At 43.0% G+C, this 9,675-nt stretch overlaps 1 long non-coding RNA gene across 1 annotated transcript; it reads right to left on the bottom strand.

The window, feature by feature from the left end:
- Positions 1 to 6,165: 6,165 nt before the first annotated feature.
- On the bottom strand, positions 6,166 to 8,423 carry LOC110505381. Its single transcript, XR_005039919.1, has 3 exons — positions 7,064 to 8,423; positions 6,366 to 6,493; positions 6,166 to 6,273 (listed from the first exon to the last, which is right to left on the bottom strand). It is a non-coding gene; the product is annotated as an uncharacterized LOC110505381 (long non-coding RNA).
- Between the last annotated feature and the right edge of the window lie 1,252 nt (positions 8,424 to 9,675).

Raw genomic sequence — 9,675 nt, 5'->3', positions numbered from 1 at the left:
ACACACATAGTAGATAAAAAGAAATTAAAAAATGTAATGGTGTCCAGATAGAGTAATACATGTTTTAGACACTTGCTGCAATGGAAGAGAGTTTCATCAGTACATTTTGATAGCCTGTGAATGGGGTAATGATCCACCTCAATGATCTGTCTTCTGGGGATGAAAGTTAAGAGGGTGGACAGGGGTAGGCTAGTAATCTGGGAACCCAGAACCAAGACTAGGGCTATGACCCAAATGACACCCCTTTATAGTGCACTACTTTTGGACCAGGGCCATAGTCACCCATGACTAGACCAGGGGAGGATTGGCCAGCTCCCTTTGAATGATCCCATATGGGGTCGCAAGGCAAGGGTGGGGGTCAGAATGACCACTGAGCTTTGGGTGTCCTCCATGTCTGGGAGATGTGTGAGGTATTAGGGGTAGGAGCCTCAGCTGCCGATGCCAGTAACTAGGCAGGACCAACAGAGCGAATTCTAGCTCCTTCCTCTTGTCTATATCAGTCCGAAGAGGCCGGCTGGGGCATTAACCCCACCCCCACACATTACAAGGGCCTCGTAAATACGATACTGAAGAAATACCTCCACCCTTCACCCTCCGCCCCCTGCTCACCCGCTTTCCCTGACCCCATGGCTGCATGGAGGCAGAGCCAGAGAAAGGCTCACTCCCTCAGCTGTCATCAGTCCTCCCCCCTGGCATCCTACAGCACCTTACTCCAACAGGATCCCCACCTCCACCACTCCCCCAAACCTTACCCCCTCTCTCCCTGGCCTGCACCTGTCCCTAGGGTCAGGGGGGGGGGGAGTAGCGCACCTAACACCTGGTGGCCCAAGAGTTCTTCTGCCCGGTATTCCACCGGAATTGTCCACTAAAGTGGAATGGGTTTAAAAATAAACAGTCGCAAGCCGTCACCAAACTGAAGTGACGAACACCTGCTATGTTATTATGGGCAGGGGAGAAATTACAAATCAGTGCATTCCTAAAATGGGGGCTTGTAAACTAGAGCCTCCCAGACTATTAAAGTGTTAAAAATGTCTTTACTTTTATTCAATGCACTGAGGGTGGTTTTGTATGATTGTTGCTCAGCCAGAATTGTCTTGATATTTTTTAAAGCCCTGAAAATAATACAGCATTCGCATACCATCTGTTAGGAAGTTATTTACTGTTACTTTGTAGTTACTTGATTCTTTTAATACCTTCGAAGAATCAAGTGTCAACCATCAATAAACATCCTATAAGTAGTAAACATAGTATATTCTTTAAGATACATATTCATATGCAACACTGCTCCTCCTCATTCAAGGGTTTTTCTTTATTTTTACTATTTTCTACATTGTAGAACAATAGTGAGACATCAAAACTATTAAAATAACCAAGAAAGTGTTAAACAAATCAAAATATATTTTAGATTTGAGATTCTTTAAAGTAGCCACCCTTTGCCTTGATGACAGCTTTGCACACTCTTGGCATTCTCTCAACCAGCTTCACCTCAAATGCTTTCCCAACAGTCTTGAAGGATTGTTGGCTGCTTTTCCTTCACTCTGCAGTTCAACTCATCCCAAACCATCTCAATTCGGTTGAAGTCGGGTGACAGTGCGGCCAGGTCATCTGATGCAGCATTCCATCACTCTCCTTCTTGGTCAAATAGCCCTTACATGGCCTGTGGGTGTGTTGGGTCATTGTCCTGTTGAAAATCAAATTATAGTCCCACTAAACGCAAATCAGATGGGAAGGCGTATTGCTTCAGAATGCTGTGGCAGCCATGTTGGGTAAGTGTGCCTTGAAGTCTAAATAAATCACTGACAGTATCAATAGCAAAGCACCCCTACACCGTCACACCTCCTCCTCCATGCTTCACTGTGGAAACTCTCACAAAGACACAGCGGTTGGACTCATCCGACTAAAGGACAGATTTCCACTGGTCTAATGTCCATTGCTCATGTTTCTTGGACAAGCAAGTCTCTTGTTCTTATTGGTGTCCTTTAGTAGTGGTTTCTTTGCAGCAATTCGACCATAAAGGCCTGATTCACACAGTCTCCTCTGAACAGTGATATTGTGATGTCTGTTACTTGAACTCTGTGAAGCATTTATTTGGGCTGCAATTTCTGAAGCTGGTAACTCTAATGAATTTATCCTCTGCATCAGAGGTAACTCTGGGTGGTCCTTTCCTCTGGCGGTCCTCATAAGAGACAGTTTCATCATAGTGCTTGATGGTTTTTGCGAATGCATTTGAAGAAACTTTCAAAGTTCTTGAAATCTTCCGGATTGACTGACTTTCATGTCTTAAATTAATGATGGACTGTCGTTTCTCTTTGCTTATTTGAGCTGTTCTTGCCATAATATGGACTTGGTCTTTTACCAAATAGGGCTATTTTCTGTATACCACCCCTACCTTGTCACAGCACAACTAATTGGCTCAAACGCATTAAGAAGGAAAGAAATTCCACAAATGAACGTTTAACAAGGCCCACCCGTTAATTGAAATGTATTCCAGGTGACTACTTTATGAAGCTGGTTGAGAGAATGCCAAGAGTGTGCAAAGCTGTCATCAAGGCAAAGGGTGGCTACTTTGAAGAATCTCAAATATAAAATATATTTTGATCTGTTTAACACTTTTTTGGTTACTACATGATTCCATGTGTTATTTCATAGTTTTGATGTCTTCACTATTATTCTACAATGTAGAAAATAGTAAAACAAAGATGAAAAAAACCTTGTGTCCAAACTGACTGGTACTGTATTTTATTTTTTATTTATTTCACCTTTATTTGTATATGCTTATTTCGGATCATTTAAACTATTCTATTGTGTTACAAAAGGGTTACAAAATAAAAAGTGTTACTGATTGACAAGACAGTGTCTCTTTGAAATCATTACTAATTTGGCGCTTTTAAAGGGCTACAGCACTTCTTGATTTAGCCTTGTTTTTTTTATCAAAGCTCATTAAGAATTGCTAGTGCCCATGACTGTGTGGTTTGATGTGGACATTTATTGGGTGTGTCTTTGCCATTCAATTACAACAAACAAGGCCAGTAGTGAGTACAGTGAGGTAAACTGAACTAGCTTTGCTATGGAGAGAACAAAGTTTTGAAGTTGAGGACCTCCCCTCTTGAGTCGCCATCTCACGATGGTGTGCTAATTCATCCTAAAGCATGCGCTGACCTTGTGTTTAGCAAAGCTGATAGCAGTTGAAGTTGTACTCTACACACAACTCATTTTTTGTTGCTACCCAAGCTGATAGCAGCTAGATAGCATAGCTTGGTGATAGCTGCAGCTGGCTATCCTATCTATCTGATATTTCTCTGTCAAATCAGTTATGGCTCGATAGCAAGAGTCAATGTCTGGAATGTGTTTCATAAGACACTCCTTCTACAACACCTTGCTAGAAAAGTATGTGCTTATAAAGACAGTATGCCTACACTTACCTTATCTTGGCCAGGTCGCAGTTGCAAATGAGAACTTGTTCTCAACTAGCCTACCTGGTTAAATAAAGGTGAAATAAATCAATCAAATGGAAATAAAGGGCTACTGACCAATTCAAAGAAGCTTTGCATCGGACCGTGTCCTACAGAGTTTTATGAGAAGAGAGCAATTGCTGAATTCATGTAGATATTCTAAACTAAGTGTTTCATTAACTTTCAAATAAAATAAAATGTTATTGGTCACATACACATATTTAGCAGATGTTGTTGCGGGTGTAGCAAAATGCTTGTGTTACTAGCTCCTATCTAGCAATTCACAACAATACACACAAATCTAATGTAAAAGAATGGAGTTAAGAAATATATACATATTAGGACAGTGGAATAGAATACAGTATATACATATTAAACAAGTAAAGCAGTATGAAAACATTAAAGTGACTAGTGTTCCATTATTAAAGTGACCAGTGATTCCATCTCTATGTATATAAGGCATCAGCCTCTAAGGTGCAGAGTTGAGTAACTGGGTGGTAGCCGGCTAGTGGTTGCTATTTAACAGTCTGATAGTCTTAAGAAAGAAGCTGTTTTTCAGTCTCTTGGTCCCAGCTTTGATGCACCTGTACTGACCTCGCCTTCTGGATGGTAGCGGGGTGAACAGGCAGTGGCTCGGGTGGTTGTTGTCCTTGATTATATTTTTGGTCTTCCTGTGACATCGGGTGCTGTAGGTGTCCTGGAGGGAAGGCAGTGTGTCCCTGGTGATACGTTGGGCAGTCTGCACCACCCTCTGGAGAGCCCTGCGATTGCGGGTAGTGCATTTTCCATACCAGGAGGTGATACAGCCTGACAGGATGCTCTCAATTGTGCATCTGTAAAAGTTTGCGAATGTCTTAGTGGCCAAGCCAGATTTCTTCAGCCCCCTGAGGTTGAAGAGACGCTGTTGCACCTTCTTCACCACACTGTCTGTGTGGGTGGACCATTTCAGATCGCAATTAATGTGTATGCCGAAGAACATGATGTGTTGTTTTCTACCTTCACCACCTGGGGGAGGCCCATCAGGAAGGACCCAGTTGCACAGGGCATGGTTTAGACCCAGGGCCCCCTAGCTTGATGATGAGCTTGGTGTTCAAGGCTGAGCTATAGTCAATGAACTGCATTCACAGTCGGTGGCACTGTGTTATCCTCAAAGCAGGCGAAGAAGGTGTTTAGCTTGCCCGGAAGCAAGACGGCGGTATGCGCAACGTGGCTGGTTTCCTTTTTGTAATCCGTGATTGTCTGTAGACACTGCCACGTATGACTCGTGTCTGAGCAGTTGAATTGCGACTCCACTTTGTCTCTGTTCTGACGTTTTGCCTGTTTGATTGCCTTACGGAGGGAATAACTACACTGTTTGTATTCAACCATATTCCCAGTCACCTTGCCATGGTTAAATATGGTGGTTTGCGTTTTTCAGTTTTGCGCAAATGCTGCCATCTATCCACGGTTTCTGACTTGTGTAGGTTTTAATAGTCACAGTGAGAACAACATCCGCTATACACTTCCTGATGAACTCAGTCACCGCTTTCAGTGTATACATCAATGTTATTCTCAGAGGCTACCCTGAACATGTCGCAGTCCGTGTAACAGTATAACTTTAGACCGTCCCCTCGCCCATACCCGGGCGCGAACCAGGGACCCTCTGCACACATCAACAACAGTCACCCACGAAGCATCGTTACCCATCGCTCCACAAAAGCCACGGCCCTTGCAGAGCAAGGGGAACCACTACTTCAAGGTCTCAGAGCAAGTGGCGTCACCGATTGAAACGCTATTTAGCGCGAACCACCGCTAACTAAGCTAGCCGTTTCACATCCGTTACACTCACCCCCCTTTTGACCTCCTCCTTTTCCGCAGCAACCAGTGATCCGGGTCAACAGCATCAATGTAACAGTATAACTTTAGACCGTCCACTCGCGCATACCCGGGCGCGAACCAGGGACCCTCTGCACACATCAACAACAGTCACCCTCGAAGCATCGTTACCCATCGCTCCACAAAAGCCCCGGCCCTTGCAGAGCAAGGGGAACCACTACTTCAAGGTCTCAGAGCAAGTGACGTCACATATTGAAACACTATTTAGCGCGCACCACCGCTAACTAAGCTAGCGTTTCACATCCGTTACATCCACGTGATCAAAGCAATCTTGAAACATGGATTCCGATTGGTCAGACCAGTGTTGAATAGACCTTAACACGGGTAATTCCTGTTTGAGGGATGAGCATAATGGAGTCATGATCTGGATGGTGTGCACGCCTCCTGAGTCGGATTAGAAGTCCACTCCAAGGTAAGTTCAATTACCTTGGGGGGTCGGAACAAAGGATCCAAATCGGGAAAGTCGTATTCCTGGTCGTAATTACCACCGCTCTGACATCCAAAAGTTACTTACGGCTGCAAGTAATGTAAGAAATACCACACAAAAAAACAAAATACGGCAAAGTTGCTTAGGAGCTAGAAGCAGAGCTGCCATGTCTGTCTGCGCCATCTTGACCAATATCCTATAGTATGTCTATTTGTCTCGTGTAACAGTTCCATGTAGAATAAATCACACTTCCCATAATACTGTAGACGCAGTGGTCTGCTAATATAACAACGTGCAAATAATATACCTCTCTGTATAGTGTCCCATATAAGACAGGTGTTCCCTGACATGTTTGAAGATAGTACCATTCGATTCAATAATAACAAAAGACAATAAAAAGTAATAGATGTGTCTTGTATCATTTTAATACTGAGTACAAGGTCTCTCCTAATTCAGACATCAGTATCAACCTTTCTTTCAGTCAGTGGATTCCATTTCAAAACTATCTCTTCTGCCCATCTGTAGAAAAGTGAGGTGGAGTTGATGAGTGACACCTATTGAAAGAGTGATATTACTAAACACGTGTGATGTACTGTCTTATTAGTAATCACCTTTTGTCCCTTCGGTGGTGTTTGCCAACGCCTGACGGGCATGGCAGCATAGATCAGCTCCAGTCCCTTCTCGTCACAGATACTGGTAATAATAAGCCCGACCTTGGCCCCTATATCTGACCCAGCTCCTGTATCACAGAGGGATAGGGAGAGAGTGAGAGAAAGACTGTTACCATACAGTCGTGGATGCTAACAGTAACAGTTGAACATAGCCAATCAGAGATCCTGATTCACAGCTAATTCCAAGAGTACTTAATTTGCACAAGTGGAAGGGGGGGGGGATCTGTCTCCCCTACTCCTGCTCTCTCCCTCCCGCAGGTCTACTAACCACTGGTCCTGGCAACCCACATTATGCACATCTGGCAACCATATTTGCGCACACCTGCTCCCCATAGTTACGCACACCTGGACTTCATCATTACCCTGATTACTCTCCCTTTATTTAGCCCTTCAGTAGTATCACTCATTAGGTTGTATTGTTTCTTTTCACGTTCAGTACGCTTCTTATGTTTTTTCATTTGCATTGTTTCATCATTAAACTCACCTTCTGCACCTGCTTCCTGACTACCGCCTTACAACATACAAGACACACATATACACACAGCACTGACTACAGGTGAATTGGTTAGTGTGATTTGGTTAGGTGAATTCCAGGACAAATAGTATTTTGACCATTGACCAGATCAAATGTGACAAACCTGATTCAAGTGTCCTCCATTACTCTGAAGCAGGACTAGTGTCTGGCCACTGCCTCAGCCTTCTGTAACATCTCGCGATTTGGTGGGGGCTTCCCACGACACTGCTGAACAACAAATCCACCAGGTTTTGTACGTAACCTGGGAATTAAATAAAATATCAACACTGAAGAAATATAGTGAGAAAATAACTTTATCTAGTTTAGAAGTAATGTATATGCTAATAGAGGTACTGTACCTACAGAATAGATTCAGGCAGGTAACGCTGATGCTGTTACTATGCAACCATCTGTGTACATTGCTGAATGGTTGCTGATACGTTTTGCTATTTGCTGCCAGAGCAATAGCTATAATTGTAGTAGACAACTACCATCCTTCATTTATTTCTGCCCTAGAAAATATGCAATAAACTTTAATGAGAACAAGCATGTTGTTTTGAGTTAGCAGACGAAGCCCCCAAATGCTAGCTTGCAAACCCGGGTTAGTTATCATATCTTTGTCCGAGTAGAAAGGAGTTGGCTAGCTAACTAACGTTAGCTTGCCAGTTCGAGTTGAAACATTATTGAAAGCAAGCTGGCTAAATCCTATGATTAGCTAGACATTTTACATGTCCATTTTAGTCATTTAGCAGATGCTCTTATCCAGAGCAACTTTCAGTTACTGAATTCATCTTAAGATAGCTAGGTGGGACAATCACATATCTCACTAAGTACATTTTTCCCTCAAAGTAGCTGTCAGCAAAGTCAATGCAAGCACGGGGGAATGTCAAGTGCCACTGTTTTTTGTGAGGGGGAAATGTGGTCTCAGATCATTTCGTATTATTCTATACGTACACCCGAGACACTCCATTGAAAATTATATGTTACATTTCGTATTTTATGTATTCATTTGTGGAAGACCATCATCCATGTTTAATGATATGTTATGAATTACAATTTGTATGATATGTTACGAATTGTAATTTTGAAAATATGTTGGGAATTGCAATTTGTACAATGTGTTTTCAAAAATTTGCAAAACATATATTATGTTATGAATTCCAATTTGTTGTGGCTAACGTCATCAACTTATGTATGAATTTTAACCACTTTAAAATGGACATACATCAATCATGTCAAAGCTCAAAAACACATACTGTACAATGAACATGGATTGAAAGAGCAACCACTGCTTTTAATCAGGGCAACCGGAAACATGACCGAATACAAACAGTGTAGCTATTCCCTCTGCAAGGCATTTAAACAAACTCAGCGTCAGTATAGAGACAAGGTAGAGTCGCAATTGAACGGCTCAGACAGAGAGGGTGCGTTCTCAGCCCTCTCCTGTACTCCCTGTTCACCCATGACTGCGTGGCCATGCACGCCTCCAACTCAATCTTTAAGTTTGCAGACGACACTACAGTGGTAGGCTTGATTACCAACAACGACGAGACGGCCTACAGGGAGGAGGTGAGGGCCCTCGAAGTGTGGTGTCAGGAAAATAACCTCACACTCAACGTCAACAAAACAAAGGAGATGATCATGGACTTCAGGGAACAGCAGAGGGAGCAGCCCCCTATCCACATCGACGGGACTGTAGTGGAGAAGGTGGAAAGTTTTAAGTTCCTCAACGTACACATCATGGACAAACTGAAATGGTCCACCCTTACAGACAGTGTGGTGAAGGCGGCGAAACAGTGCCTCTTCAACCTCAGGTGGCTGAAGAAATTCGGCTTGTCACCAAAAGCACTCACAAACTTTTACAGGTGCACAATCAAGAGCATCATATCGGCCTGGTACGGCAACTGCTCCGCCCACAACCATAAGGCTCTCCAGAGGGTACTGAGGTCTGCACAATGCATCACCGGGGTCAAACTACCTGCCCTTCAGGACACCTACACTACCCGATGTCACAGGAAGGCCAAAAGATTGTCAAGGACAACATCCACCCGAGCCACTGCCTGTTCACCCCGCTATCACCCAGAAGGTGAGGTCAGTACAGGTGCATCACAGCTGGGACCGAGAGACTGAAAAACTGTTAAACAGCCATCACTAACATTGAGAGGCTGCTGCAAACATACTGACTCAAATCTCTAGCCACTTTCATAATTAAAAATAGGATGTAATAAATGTATCACTAGTCACTATCAACAATACCACCTTATACCCTACATTACTCATCTCATATGTATAAACAGTACCATCTACTGCATCTTGCCTATGCCGTTCGGCCATCGCTTATCCATATATTTATATGTACATATTCTTGTTCATTCCTTTACACTAAGGTAGTTGTTGTGAAATTGTTAGGAATTGTTAGATTACTTGTTAGATATTACTGCACGGTCGGAACTAGAAACACAAGCATTTCGCTACACTCGCATTATCTGCTAACCATGTGTATGTGACCAATAAAATGTGATTTGATTTAATTTATCTACAGTACTAAATCCATGTGAATGTATAGTGCATATGTTACCGTCTGTGTGTGTGTGTATGCATGTTTCTGTGCCAATGTTTGTGTTGCTTCACAGTCCCCGCTGTTCCATAAGATGTTTTTTAAATCTTATTTTACTGCTTGCTTCAGTTACTTGATGTGGAATAGAGTTCCATGTAGTCATGGCTCTATGTAGTACT

This window comes from Oncorhynchus mykiss, chromosome 3 (assembly GCF_013265735.2).
Source record: "Oncorhynchus mykiss isolate Arlee chromosome 3, USDA_OmykA_1.1, whole genome shotgun sequence".
Taxonomy (NCBI): Eukaryota; Metazoa; Chordata; class Actinopteri; order Salmoniformes; family Salmonidae; genus Oncorhynchus; species Oncorhynchus mykiss.
The sequence above is the reverse complement of the archived record's forward strand: the minus strand, read 5'-3'. Positions and strand labels throughout refer to the sequence as shown.